Source organism: Pristiophorus japonicus, chromosome 14, assembly GCF_044704955.1.
Source record: "Pristiophorus japonicus isolate sPriJap1 chromosome 14, sPriJap1.hap1, whole genome shotgun sequence".
Classification (NCBI taxonomy): domain Eukaryota; kingdom Metazoa; phylum Chordata; class Chondrichthyes; family Pristiophoridae; genus Pristiophorus; species Pristiophorus japonicus.
Genome location: NC_091990.1, coordinates 120,854,536 through 120,869,392, shown reverse-complemented (window position 1 = coordinate 120,869,392; position 14,857 = coordinate 120,854,536). Strand labels below are relative to the sequence as shown.

The following is a 14,857-nucleotide window of genomic DNA, read 5'->3' as shown; positions in this document are numbered from 1 at the left end:
ACCACCGGATGTCCCAGACCTAAAGCAGCACTTTTTGAAGTGTAGTCACTGTTGTAATGTAGGAAATGCGGCAGCCAACTTGCGCACAGTAAGCTCCCACAATCAGCAATGTGATAATGACCAGATAATCTGTTTTTGTTATGTTGATTGAGGGATAAATATTGGCCAGGACACTGGGGATAACTCACTTCTTTTTCAAAATAGTGCTGTAGGACTTTTTACATCCACCTGAGAGAGCTGACGGGGCCTCGGTTTAACGTCTCATCCGAAAGACGGCACCTCCGACAGTGCAGCACGCCCTCAGTACTGCGCTGGAGTGTCAGCCTAGATTTTTGTGCTCGAGTCCCTGTGGTGGGACCTTGAAGCCACAACCTTCTGACTCAGAGGTGAATGTGCTACCCACTGAGCCACAGCTGACACCTGCCAGGGTAGAAGTGCGATACTCCGGTGGTTGAAGTACTGGACCAGTATCCTGCAGGTTGTGAATTCAAATCTCATCATGACAAATTGTGAAACTGAATTCAATAATCTGGTACTTTGTATTGTAGTACCGGAAAATGAAAGGTGGGGCTTTTTTTGTAAAACCCAAACTGGTTGATGAATTCCCTTCATGTGACTGCAGTCCCACACCAAGTGATCGATCCTTAATGCAAGCCAACAAGGGCTGGGCAATAAATATGGTCTTGCCTGTGTCGGCCACATTCCAAGAACAATTATTGAAAACAATTCTGATCAATGAGCTCATGTGCAAACACTATGGGTGGATTTTTACCAAAGTCACCGGGAGTTAATCCCACGGGACTGGGCGGAACGACGGTTTTACGCCCCGCCCAGTACCGCTCTCCGCTGACTTCAATGGTGATTAAAATCGGGTAGGTCAGGTTGGGTCGGGTCGCAAAACCTGGGTGGCACCCTACCCCGTCAGTTTCCCGACCGGCAGGTTCGGTTCCAATCGCTCCCCCCATTATGTTTTGTTATTCCATTGGGTAATTCTATTAATGGGTTAAGTTATCAAATTCTATTCATGAGTTCATTTGTCAAATTTATTTGTGTTGCCTTAAAACATTCCTGTGAAGCGCCTTGGGACATTTTACTATGTTAGAGGTGCTATTTAAATACAAGTTGTTAATGCCGATGGGAATTTCTACCCTTCCATCTCCAAAGGGCCACACCAGCTACATTCTTTAGCCGAGATGGCGATCGGAGCAGCCCTGATTGTTGCTGAGTGAACCAATCAGACTGCAGGGAGAGCAAAGCAGAGACGCAGAACAAAAAAAACAATTGAATCATATTAGACTGCGATGTTAGCTCCACTGGTTCAACAAACTGCACGTTTTTTAAATTTAACCATAGCTTGTGTTAGGGGCACAGTTTGTTCCGCACCAGTATCTCTTCTCCCTACTTTGCACTTAACAGTAAAGGATGAGTGTCCTCGTTGCCATTAAAGCCAATTCGTGCTTTAATTAGGATGAATTCCACACACTATCCCCTAATACATCTCGCATGATGTATTGGCGTTAATCAAACACCAACAGTGATGGCTTCTATTGCAGCTACAGCCACAGCTGGGTACATCGCACTTCATTCACAGACATGTCCAAACACTAAACGGGCAAATTCTGTCTGGGAATTTTCTCAGCCCTGCTCCCACTCCACTGATGTAACTTTGCCGGAACTCGCATGCAACTGCGCCGCGTTTACGGGGCAGTTACAATGGCGGAGCGAGAGCTGACCGGAGGCAATTGCCGTCCTTTCAAGTCTCATTAACATGGTTGCAGTGAGCAAAACAAAAAGGCAGAGGCTGGGAATGGGGGGCTGTGGGTATGCATCATTTATAGATTTTCTTTCGTCCTGTTTGCGGAGTTCTCTTTCGCGGCGGAAGATCAGTTGCACATCAATTTAAGCTCAGGAAACAATCTTGGTCATCGACATACTGGCTTGCAGAAGGGCTTATAATCAGAGGAGGCAAGGAGTGCAGTAATTCCTGTAGTATCAACAGCAATTCTCAAAGGCTATGTTAGTGGCCCTTTACAAGCTCGAATTGGAAACGCTCGTTCATTAGTCAATGTGCCACGTGGAGGTGTATTAGTCAAGTTGCTGATAGCTTGGTTAAGTGTGCTGCTCACAGTATTACCTTCCTGATAACCCAGGAGCAAATGCAATAAGACCTTCTCGCCACTCCTGATTTCCCCAGAGAGGTTATTTGCCATTAATTGGAAGTATGTGGAACCACATAATTCACCTTCCGCAGTTGTAACGGATGTGATTCTATGAACACACAGGGCCTTCCTATAACTCCTTTATTCTGAGTAAATGCACATTGCATCGGGGACTCAAAGTAGACCAGAAGTCATTAATGAATGCTGAAAGATGACGTGGAGGGAAATGTTCTGAAATCCGAGCTGATCTTTCCTCTTCTACATTGTCAGTCGTGTCTCGGTAGGCAGCACTCCCGCCTCTGAGTCAGAGGGTTGTGGGTTCAAACCCCACTCCAGAGACTGAAGCACAAAATCTAGACTGACATTCCCAGTGCAGTGCTGAGGGAGTGCTGCACTGTCGGAGGTGCCATCTTTCGGCGCCGTCTGCACTCTCAGGTGAACGTAAAAGATCCCGTGGCAGCATTTCAAAGAAGAACTGGGGAGTTCTCCCAGTATCCTCACCAATTCATCTCTCCACCAACATCACAAAGACAATGATCTGGTCATGAGCTGTTGGGGGACCTTGCTGTGTGCACATTGGCTGCCATGTTTCCTACAGTACAACAGTAGGAAACATTACAACATTCTCCTTCTTCTCAGGCAGCCCTCCAGAGTCGAGGATGACTTGCTTCCAAACTAACATAAGTTCTAAGGTGACTAATGAGTCTAATGCGGGATCTACAGTCTCTGTCACTGGTGGGGCAGACAGTGGTTGGAGGGATGGGTGGGTGGGGTGCTTGATTTGTCGTACGCTCCTTCCGCTGTTTGTACTTGACTACTGTGTGCTCCCAGCGAAGAGACTCGAAGTGTTCGGCACCTTCCCGAACGCTTCTCCTCCACTTTGAGCAATCATGGGCTTCCCAAGAGTCAGTGGGGATGTTACATTTTTTTCAAGGAGTTTTTGAGGGTGTCCTTGAAGGGTTTTCTCTGCCCTTCGCTTGCTGTGATTGAGCTCGGTGTAGAGCGCTTGTTTTGAGAGCTTTTTATCAGGCATGCGGACAATGTGGCTCGTCCATCGAAGCTGATCGAGTGTGGTCAATGCTTCGAAGCTGGGGATGTTGGCCTGAGCGAGAACGCTGACATTGGTGCGCAGATCCTGCCAATGGATTTGCAGGATTTTGCGGAGGCAGCGTTGGTGGTACTTCTCCAGTGCTTTGAGGTGCCTGCTGTACATAGTCCATGTCTCTGAAGCATAAAGTAATTCAGGATTTACAATAGTAACTGTACATCAAAAAGTATTTCATTGGCTAAAAGATGCTTTGGTTGTTGTGTTTGCTTAAAAAGCAATATATATATATATCGAGCACCTTTAACCAAGAAAGATATTCCAAAGCCGACACAGAGTTACCATCAGCCAAAAACTGTAGGTCAAGCAAAGAAGGAGGTATTAGGAGGGCCAGTGACTGAAAGCTTGGTCAACGAGGTGGGTTTTGAGAAGGTCTTCAAGGAAGTAGAGAGCGAGTGGTTTAGGGTGGGAGTTCCAGAGCATGGGACAATTGAAGGCACAAATGCCAATGGGGGGATGAATAGTTGGAAGGTTGCGAAAGATAGCCTGAGGTGTATGAACAAAGAGTTTGAGGGGTGGGGGGTTGGGAGGTTGATATTGTAGGGCTGATGGAGACAGAGGTGGTTGAAAAACCATGAAGGTATTTCAATATGAAGATTCTGGAATTTTTTGAGGATGTAACTGGTAGAGTGGACAAGGGAGAACCAGTGGATGTGATATATTTGGACTTTCAAAAGGCTTTTGACAAGGTCCCACACATGAGATTGGTGTGCAAAATTAAAGCACATGGTATTGGGGGAATGTACTGACGTGGATAGAGAACTGGCTGGCAGACAGGAAGCAGAGAGTCGGGATAAAGGGGTCCTTTTCGGAATGGCAGGCAGTCCCTAGTGGGGTGCCGCAGGGCTCAGTGCTGGGACCCCAGCTCTTTACAATATACATTAATGATTTGGGCAAAGGAATTGAATGTAATATCTCCAAGTTTGCAGATAACACTAAGCTGGATGGCGGTGTGAGCTGTGAGGAGGACGCCAAAAGGCTGCAGGGTGACTTGGACAGGTTAGATGAGTGGGCAAACATTTGGCAGATGCAGTATAATGTGAATAAATGTGAGGTTATCCACTTTGGTGGCAAAAACATGAAGACAGAATATTATCTGAATGGTGGCAGATTAGGAAAAGGAGAGGTGCAACGAAACCTGGGTGTCATGGTACATCAGTCATTGAAAGTTGGCATGCAGGTACAACAAGCGGTGAAGAAGGCAAATGGTATGTTGGCCTTCATAGCTAGGGAATTTGAGTATAGGAGCAGGGAAGTCTTACTGCAGTTGTACAGGGCCTTGGTGAGGCCTCACCTGGAATATTGTGTTCAGTTTTTGGTCTCCTAATCTGAGGAAGAACGTTGTTGCTATTGAGGGAGTGCAGCGAAGGTTCACCAGACTGATTCCCGGGATGGCAGGACTGACATATGAGGAGAGACTGGATCGACTGGTCCTGTATTCACTGGAGTTTAGAAGGATGAGGGGGGATCTCATAGAAACATATAAAATTCTGACGGGACTGGACAGGTTAGATGCAGGAAGAATGTTCACGATGTTGGAGAAGTCCAGAACCAGGAGACATAGTCTAAGGATAAGAGGTAAGCCATTTAGGACTGAGATGAGAAGAAACTTCTTCACTCAGAGAGTTGTTAACCTGTGGAACTCCCTACTGTAGAGAGTTGTTGATGCCAGTTCATTGGATATGTTCAAGAGGGAGTTAGATATGGCCCTTACGGCTAAAGGGATCAAGGGGTATGGAGAGAAAGCAGGAAAGGGATACGGAGGTGAATGATCAGCCATGATCTTATTGAATAGTGGTGCTGGCTCGAAGGGCCGAATGGCCTACTCCTGCACCTATTTTCTATGTTTCCATGTTTCTATGAGCATTTTAAAATTTGAGGCGTTGGATGAACAGGAACCAATTCAGTTCAGCAAAGAACAGGAGTGATGGGTGAGCGGGACTTGGTGCAGGATACGTTACAGACAGCTCAGGTTTGAACGAGCTGAAGTTTACAGAGCATGAAGGCCCAGCGGGAGCTCGAGGGTCAGCGGCAGTTGGCGAGAGGTGGGAGCAGTGTCGGAGCGGCCTATAAAGGCCCAGCGGGAGCTCGAGAGTCAGCGGCAGTTGGCGAGAGGTGGGAGCAGTGTCGGAGCGGCCTATAAAGGCCCAGCAGGAGCTCGAGGGTCAGTGGCAGTTGGCGAGAGGTGGGAGCAGCGTCGGAGCGGCCTATAAAGGCCCAGCAGGAGCTCGAGGGTCAGCGGCAGTTGGCGAGAGGTGGGAGCAGCGTCGGAGCGGCCTATAAAGGCCCAGCGGGAGCTCGAGGGTCAGCGGCAGTTGGCGAGAGGTGGGAGCAGCGTCGGAGCGGCCTATAAAGGCCCAGCGGGAGCTCGAGAGTCAGCGGCAGTTGGCGAGAGGTGGGAGCAGCGTCGGAGCGGCCTATAAAGGCCCAGCGGGAGCTCGAGGGTCAGCGGCAATTGGCGAGAGGTGGGAGCAGCGTCGGAGCGGCCTATAAAGGCCCAGCGGGAGCTCGAGGGTCAGCGGCAGTTGGCGAGAGGTGGGAGCAGTGTCGGAGCGGCCTGTAAAGGCGTACTTGTGCAGCTACAGCGGGAGAGAAAGCAAAATAGATGTAGAAAGGAATCAAAAGGTGACGTCACAGCCAATGGGGTAAGTGATTGGCTGGTGATTGGTGAGTAGCTTTTCTTTTTGTTTTTTATATCAGTAAGTGAACTGTAACATTGTTATTACCAATTTAAGGGTATATAAGGGTTAAGGCATGGCAGGAGAGATCGGTCACGTGATATGCTCCTCCTGTGCCATGTGGGAACTCAGGCACACTTCCGGTGTCCCTGACGACTACGTGTGTGAGAAGTGTGTCCGCCTTGAGCTCCTGACGGTCCGCGTTACGGAATTGGAGCTGAGGGTGGATTCACTCTGGAGCATCCACGATGCTGAGAATGACGTGAGTATCACGTGTAGTGAGTTGGTCTTACCGCAGGAGAAGGGTTCACAGCCAGATAAGGAATGGAAGACCAGCAGGAAGAGCAGTGCAAGGAAGGTAGTGCAGGGGTCCCCTGTGGTCATCCCCCTGCAAAACAGATACACCGTTTTGAGTACTGTTGGGGGGGATGACTCATTGGGGGAGGGCAGCGGCAGACAAGTTCATGGCACCGTGGCTGGCGCTGCTGCACAGGAGGGCAAGAAAAAGAGTGGGAGCGCGATAGTGATAGGGGATTCAATTGTGATGGGAATAGATAGGCGTTTCTGCGGCTGCAACCGAGACTCCAGGATGGTATGTTGCCTCCCTGGTGCAAGAGTCAAGGATGTCTCAGAGCGGGTGCAGGACATTCTGAAATGGGAGGGAGAACAGCCAGTTGTCGTGGTGCACATTGGTACCAACGACATAGGTAAAAAAAGGGATGAGGTCCTACAAAACGAATTTAAGGAGCTAGGAGCTAAATTAAAAAGTAGGACCTCAAAAGTAGTAATCTCGGGATTTCTACCAGCGCCACGTGCTAGTCAGAGTAGGAATCGCAGGATAGCGCAGATGAATACGTGGCTTGAGCAGTGGTGCAGCAGGGAGGGATTCAAATTCCTGGGGCTTCGGAACCGGTTCTGGGGGAGGTGGGACCAGTACAAACCAGACGGTCTGCACCTGGGCAGGACCAGAACCAATGTCCTAGGGGGAGTGTTTGCTAGTGCTGTTGGGGAGGAGTTAAACTAATATGGCAGGGGGATGGGAACCAATGCAGGGAGACAGAGGGAGACAAAAGGGAGGCAGAGGCAGGAGACGGAGGGGAGATGGGGGGTGGTGGGGGGGCGGAGAGGCCCAGGGCGGGGAACAGGAAGGGCCACTGTGCGGCAGAATTCTAAAAGGACAAAGGGTGTTAAAAAAACAAGCCTGAAGGCTTTGTGTCTTAATGCAAGGAGTATCCGCAATAAGGTGGATGAATTAACTGTGCAAATAGATGTTAACAAATATGATGTGATTGGGATTACGGAGACGTGGCTCCAGGATGATCAGGGCTGGGAACTCAACATCCAGGGGTATTCAACATTCAGGAAGGATAGAATAAAAGGAAAAGGAGGTGGGGTAGCATTGCTGGTTAAAGAGGAGATTAATGCAATAGTTAGGAAAGACATTAGCTTGGATGATGTGGAATCTATATGGGTAGAGCTGCAGAACACCAAAGGGCAAAAAACGTTGGTGGGTGTTGTGTACAGACCTCCAAACAGTAGTAATGATGTTGGGGAGGGCATCAAACAGGAAATTAGGGGTGCATGCAATAAAGGTGCAGCAGTTATAATGGGTGACTTTAATCTGCACATAGATTGGGCTAGCCAAACTGGAAGCAATACGGTGGAGGAGGATTTCCTGGAGTGCATAAGGGATGGTTTTCTAGACCAATATGTCGAGGAACCAACTAGGGGGGAGGCCATCTTAGACTGGGTGTTGTGTAATGAGAGAGGACTAATTAGCAATCTCATTGTGCGAGGCCCCTTGGGGAAGAGTGACCATAATATGGTGGAATTCTGCATTAGGATGGAGAACGATACAGTTAATTCAGAGACCATGGTCCAGAACTTAAAGAAGGCTAACTTTGAAGGTATGAGGCGTGAATTAGCTAGGATAGATTGGCGAATGATACTTAAGGGGTTGACTGTGGATGGGCAATGGCAGACATTTAAAGACCGCATGGATGAATTACAACAATTGTACATTCCTGTCTGGCGTAAAAATAAAAAAGGGAAGATGGCTCAACCGTGGCTATCTAGGGAAATCAGGGATAGTATTAAAGCCAAGGAAATGGCATACAAATTGGCCAGAAATAGCAGCGAACCTGGGGACTGGGAGAAATTTAGAACTCAGCAGAGGAGGACAAAGCGTTTGATTAGGGCAGGGAAAATGGAGTACGAGAAGAAGCTTGCAGGGAACATTAAGGCGGATTGCAAAAGTTTCTATAGGTATGTAAAGAGAAAAAGGTTAGTAAAGACAAACGTAGGTCCCCTGCAGTCAGAATCAGGGGAAGTCATAACGGGGAACAAAGAAATGGCAGACCAATTGAACAAGTACTTTGGTTCAGTATTCACTAAGGAGGACACAAACAACCTTCCGGCTATAAAAGGGGTCAGAGGGTCTAGTAAGGAGGAGGAACTGAGGGAAATCTTTATTAGTCGGGAAATTGTGTTGGGGAAATTGATGGGATTGAAGGCCGATAAATCCCCAGGGCCTGATGGACTGCATCCCAGAGTACTTAAGGAGGTGGCCTTGGAAATAGCGGATGCATTGACAGTCATTTTCCAACATTCCATTGACTCTGAATCAGTTCCTATCGAGTGGAGGGTAGCCAATGTAACCCCACTTTTTAAAAAAGGAGGGAGAGAGAAAACAGGGAAATATAGACCGGTCAGCCTGACATCGGTAGTGGGTAAAATGATGGAATCAATTATTAAGGATGTCATAGCAGCGCATTTGGAAAATGGTGACATGATAGGTCCAAGTCAGCATGGATTTGTGAAGGGGAAATCATGTTTGACAAATCTTCTGGAATTTTTTGAGGATGTTTCCAGTAAAGTGGACAAAGGAGAACCAGTTGATGTGGTATATTTGGACTTTCAGAAGGCTTTCGACAAGGTCCCACACAAGAGATTAATGTGCAAAGTTAAAGCACATGGGATTGGGGGTAGTGTGCTGACGTGGATTGAGAACTGGTTGTCAGACAGGAAGCAAAGAGTAGGAGTAAATGGGTACTTTTCAGAATGGCAGGCAGTGACTAGTTGGGTACCGCAAGGTTCTGTGCTGGGGCCCCAGCTGTTTACATTGTACATTAATGATTTAGAGGAGGGGATTAAATGTAGTATCTCCAAATTTGCGGATGACACTAAGTTGGGTTGCAGTGTGAGCTGCGAGGAGGATGCTATGAGGCTGCAGAGTGACTTGGATAGGTTAGGTGAGTGGGCAAATGCATGGCAGATGAAGTATAATGCAGATAAATGTGAGGTTATCCACTTTGGTGGTAAAAACAGAGAGACAGACTATTATCTGAATGGTGACAGATTAGGAAAAGGGAAGGTGCAACGAGACCTGGGTGTCATGGTACATCAGTCATTGAAGTTTGGCATGCAGGTACAGCAGGCGGTTAAGAAAGCAAATGGCATGTTGTCCTTCATAGCGAGGGGATTTGAGTACAGGGGCAGGGAGGTGTTGCTACAGTTGTACAGTGCCTTGGTGAGGCCACACCTGGAGTATTGTGTACAGTTTTGGTCTCCTAACTTGAGGAAGGACATTGTTGCTATTGAGGGAGTGCAGCGAAGATTCACCAGACTGATTCCTGGGATGGTGGGACTGACCTATCAAGAAAGACTGGATCAACTGGGCTTGTATTCACTGGAGTTCAGAAGAATGACAGGGGACCTCATAGAAATGTTTAAAATCCTGACGGGTTTCGACAGGTTAGATGCAGGAAGAATGTTCCCAATGTTGGGGAAGTCTAGAACCAGGGGTCACAGTCTAAGGATAAGGGGTAAGCCATTTAGGACCGAGATGAGGAGGGACTTCTTCACCCAGAGAGTGGTGAACCTGTGGAATTCTCTGCCACAGAAAGTGGTTGGGGCCAATTCACTAAATATATTCAAAAGAGAGTTCGGTGAAGTCCTTACTACTCGGGGGATCAAGGGGTATGGCGAGAAAGCAGGAAGGGGGTACTGAAGTTTCATGTTCAGCCATGAACTCATTGAATGGCAGTGCAGGCTGGAAGGGCTGAATGGCCTGCTCCTGCACCTATTTTCTATGTTTCTATGTTTCTATGAAGGATGTGAAGTCAGCCAGGAATAATTGAGTCTGAAGACAATAATGGCATGGCTGAGAGCTTCAGCATCCGATGGACAGAGGAGGCGGGGGAACTTAGGCACTGTTACAGAGGTGGATACAGGAAATTCTTTGTGAAGTAGAGGATAGGAAAGAAAAGATTTACCTTCATATAACGCCTTTCATGACCACAGGACACCCCAAAGCGCTTTTCGGGCAATGAAGTACTTTTGGATTGGAGTCACTGTTGTAATGTCGGACATGCAGCAGCCGATTTGTGCACAGCAAGCTTCCACAAACAGCGATGTGATAATGAGCAGATAATCTGTTTTGGTGATGTTAATTGAGGGATAAATATTGTCCAAGACACCAGGTGGGGTGGGGGCGGGGGGATTCTCCTGCTCTTCTTTGAATAGTTCCGTGGAACCGTTTACATCGACCTGAATGGTCAGACTAAGTTCACTGTCTGATCCGAAGGACGGTACTTCTGACAGCGCAGCACTCCCTCAGTACTGAACTGAGAGTGGCAGATATTGAGTTTCGGAAGTTCAGCTCAGGGTTAAATAGGTTGCTACTAAATCCAAAATTTAAATCCTTCAGAGAGAACTTTAACTATCCACAATGCTCTCAAGTCTACTGAGCCTTAAGAAAATGTGATACTTTGTTAGGAACGTACAGGACTAGAAAAAGACCATTTCAATCCACTTGCTCGGGCCAGAAAAGACTTGCAGAATGTAGTGGGATTTTATTGAGAATCAAACTGTTTTTAAATATTGATGCTCTGGGTGAGTGCTGCTGTGATGTCTGACTGCATTGATGTTTCCATACTGGAATTGGAAGTTTGTGTACAGTTTGGGTCTCCTTACCTAAGGAAGGATATATTCGCCTTAGAGGGAGTGCAATGAAGGTTCACCGGACTGATTCCTGGGATGGGGCGATTGTCCTATGAGGAGAGATTGAGTAGACTAGGCCTACATCCCCTCGAGTTTAGAAGAATGAGAAGTGATCTCATTGAAACATGCAAACTTCTTAAATGGCTTGATGGGGGAAATGGCTGGGAGGGTGTTTGCCCTGGCTGGAGAGTCACAGGGGTCACAGTCTCGGAATAAGGGGTCGGCCATTTAGGACTGAGATGAGAAATTTCTTCACCGAGGGTGGTGAATCTTTGGAATTCTCTACCCCAGTGAGCTCTGGATGCTCAGTTGTTGAATATATTGGAGAGAGAGACTGATTATTGGATATTAAGGGAATTCAGGGATATGGGGATTGGGCGGTAAAGAGGATTTGAGGTGGAAGATCAGCCATGATATTGAAAGGCGGAGCAGGCTCGAAGGGCCGAATGGCCTACTCCTGCTCCTATTTCTTATGTTCTTATGGTCTGATATCTTTAAGATTAGCTTTTACAGATTGAAGGGCTGTCACATTCACACAATAAGGAAAAAAACATCTTCCAGCATAGATCCTGGAGAGAGGCCTTGTAGAATATACGTGAGGAATTAGCAGCACTAGGAAGATTAATCTGATTGAAAACAGCCACCAGCAAACATTGGTACTTATTCAGTCTAGTCACTAACTATTCAGTCCTGCAAACCCATGACGGGACAACCCCTGCAGTGGCTCAATAACAGGACAGATTGCATCAACCATGTCGAGATTAGTTTCTCAAGTGCTGTCTGAATGATGGATTAGGGAAGCTCTGTTTTACTTTGAAAGGGGAATTAACGACAACTTGCATTTATATAGCGCCTTTAACGCAGTATAACATCGCAAGGCGCTTCACAGGAGCGTGAAAGAGCAACATTTGTGACACCGAACCACGTAAGGAGATATTGGCCCAGAAATCCCGGTCGGCAACTCCCCGCGGGCGAGCGGGTAAAAAAGTTAAAAAAGCTGCGCACTTACCTGTTCCTGCTGCGCCCATGCGAGTTCCCGGTCCTGAGGCCTCCACTGACTGCGCGTCACAGTGCGTGCACATCAGAACATGTGCAGGACTGGAGCTGCAGTCACATGGCTCTGGGCAGCCAATCAAGGTAAAGTATGTTCTCATTCATAATAATGGGAACTCCTTTGGAGTTCCAATTATTATGAATGAGAACCCCTCTGCCCCCAAACATGCCAAACTCTAATAAAAAATAGAAAAAATACACCACATATTTTTATTAATTTAAATTATAGCTATTTATAAAAAAATATTTTTCCCATTTTTAAAAAAAAATTTTTAATTATGGTTTAAAATAAACTTAACAAAGTGGGAAGGATTTTTAACAATAAAATGTGTTTTAAAAATGTTATTTCATAATGTTTTTCTGTATTTTAAAACTCTTACTTCTGTAAAAGTAGGCTATACGCAGGCTTTTATCAGGCGCAAGAGTTTTGAGGACATTTGCTGGGCAAAATATGGATAAATACGGCAATCTTGCCCTTATAAATATCCTCGCTTCTGATATATGGATGATCTGTCAAGCTCCAACTTGACAGATCAGAAAAGCCGGTTTTCAGCGCATGCGCATTGTGCGCTGAAAATCGGCTTTTAAGATGCTTTTCCGGATCTGTCGACACTCATAGAAACATAGAAACATAGAAAATAGGTGCAGGAGCAGGCCATTCGGCCCTTCTAGCCTGCACCGCCATTCAATGAGTTCATGGCTGAACATGCAACTTCAGTACCCCATTACTGCTTTCTCACCATACCCCTTGATCCCCTTAGTAGTAAGGACTACATCTAACTCCTTTTTGAATATATTTAGTGGGCTCAACAACTTTCTGTGATAGAGAATTCCACAGGTTCACCACTCTCTGGGTGAAGAAGTTCCTCCTCATCTCGGTCCTAAATGGCTTACCCCTTATCCTTAGACTGTGACCCCTGGTTCTGGACTTCCCCAACATTGGGAACAATCTTCCTGCATCTAACCTGTCTAAACCCGTCAGGATTTTAAACGTTTCTATGAGGTCCCCTCTCATTCTTCTGAACTCCAGTGAATACAAGCCCAGTTGATCCAGTCTTTCTTGATAGGTCAGTCCCGCCATCCCGGGAATCAGTCTGGTGAACCTTCGCTGCACTCCCTCAATAGCAAGAATGTCCTTCCTCAGGTTAGGAAACCAAAACTGTACACAATACTCCAGGTGTGGCCTCACCAATGCCCTGTACAATTGGAGCAACACCTCCCTGCCCCTGTACTCAAATCCCCTCGCTATGAAGGACAACATGCCATTTGCTTTCTTAACCGCCTGCTGTACCTGCATGCCAACCTTCAATGACTGATGTACCATGACACCCAGGTCTCGTTGCACCTCCCCTTTTCCTAATCTGTCACCATTCAGATAATAGTCTGTCTCTCTGTTTTTACCACCAAAGTGGATAACCTCACATTTATCCACATTCTACTTCATCTGCCATGCATTTGCCCACTCACCTAACCTATCCAAGTCGCTCTGCAGCCTCATAGCATCCTCCTCGCAGCTCGCACTGCCACCTGACTTAGTGTTATCCGCAAATTTGGAGATACTACATTTAATCCCCTCGTCTAAATCATTAATGTACAGTGTAAACAGCATAGAACCTTGCGGTACCCCACTAGTCACCGCCTGCCATTCTGAAAAGTACCCATTTACTCCTACTCTTTGCTTCCTGTCTGACAACCAGTTCTCAATCCATGTCAGCACACTACCCCCAATCCCATATGCTTTAACTTTGCACATTAATCTCTTGTGTGGGACCTTGTCGAAAGCCTTCTGAAAGTCCAAATATACCACATCAACTGGTTCTCCCTTGTCCACTCTACTGGAAACATCCTCAAAAAATTCTAGAAGATTTGTCAAGCATGATTTCCCTTTCACAAATCCATGCTGACTTCGACCTATCATGTCACCTCTTTCCAAATGCGCTGCTATGACATCCTTAATAATTGATTCCATCATCTTACCCACTACCGATGTCAGGCTGACCGGTCTATAATTCCCTGTTTTCTCTCACCCTCCATTTTTAAAAAGTGGGGTTACATTGGCTACCCTCCACTCGATAGGAACTGATCCAGAGTCAATGGAATGTTGGAAAATGACTGTCAATGCATCCGCTATTTCCAAGGCCACCTCCTTATGTACTCTGGGATGCAGTCCATCAGGCCCTGGGGATTTATCGGCCTTCAATCCCATTAATTTCCCCAACACAATTTCCCAACTAATAAGGATTTCCCTCAGTTCCTCCTCCTTACTAGACCCTCTGACCCCTCTTATATCCGAAAGGTTGTTAATGTCCTCCTTAGTGAATACCGAACCAAAGTACTTGTTTAATTGTTCCGCCATTTCTTTGTTCCCCGTTATGACTTCCCCTGATTCTGACTGCAGGGGACTTACGTTTGTTTTTACTAATCTTTTTCTCTTTACATATCTATAGAAACTTTTGAAATCCGTCTTAATGTTCCCTGCAAGCTTCTTCTCGTATTCCATTTTCCCTGCCCTAATCAAACCCTTTGTCCTCCTCTGCTGAGTTCTAAATTTCTCCCAGTCTCCGGGTTCATTGCTATTTCTGGCCAATTTGTATGCCACTTCCTTGGCTTTAATACTATCTCTGATTTCCCTTGATAGCCACGGTTGAGCCACCTTCCCTTTTTTATTTTTACGCCAGACAGGGATGTACAATTGTTGTACTTCATTCCTGCGGTCTCTAAATGTCTGCCATTGCCCATCCACTGTCAACCCCTTAAGTATCATTCGCCAATCTATCCTAGCCAATTCACGCCTCATACCTTCAAAGTTACCCTTCTTTAAGTTTTGGACCTTGGTCTCTGAATTAACTGTTTCATTCTCC

The 14,857-nt window shown here is 46.6% G+C and overlaps 1 protein-coding gene across 6 annotated transcripts in view; it reads right to left on the bottom strand.

Moving 5' to 3' along the window:
• LOC139280076 (uncharacterized) overlaps positions 1-14,857 on the bottom strand; it is a 161,031-nt gene that overhangs the window by 105,699 nt on the left and 40,475 nt on the right. The window lies entirely within an intron of this gene.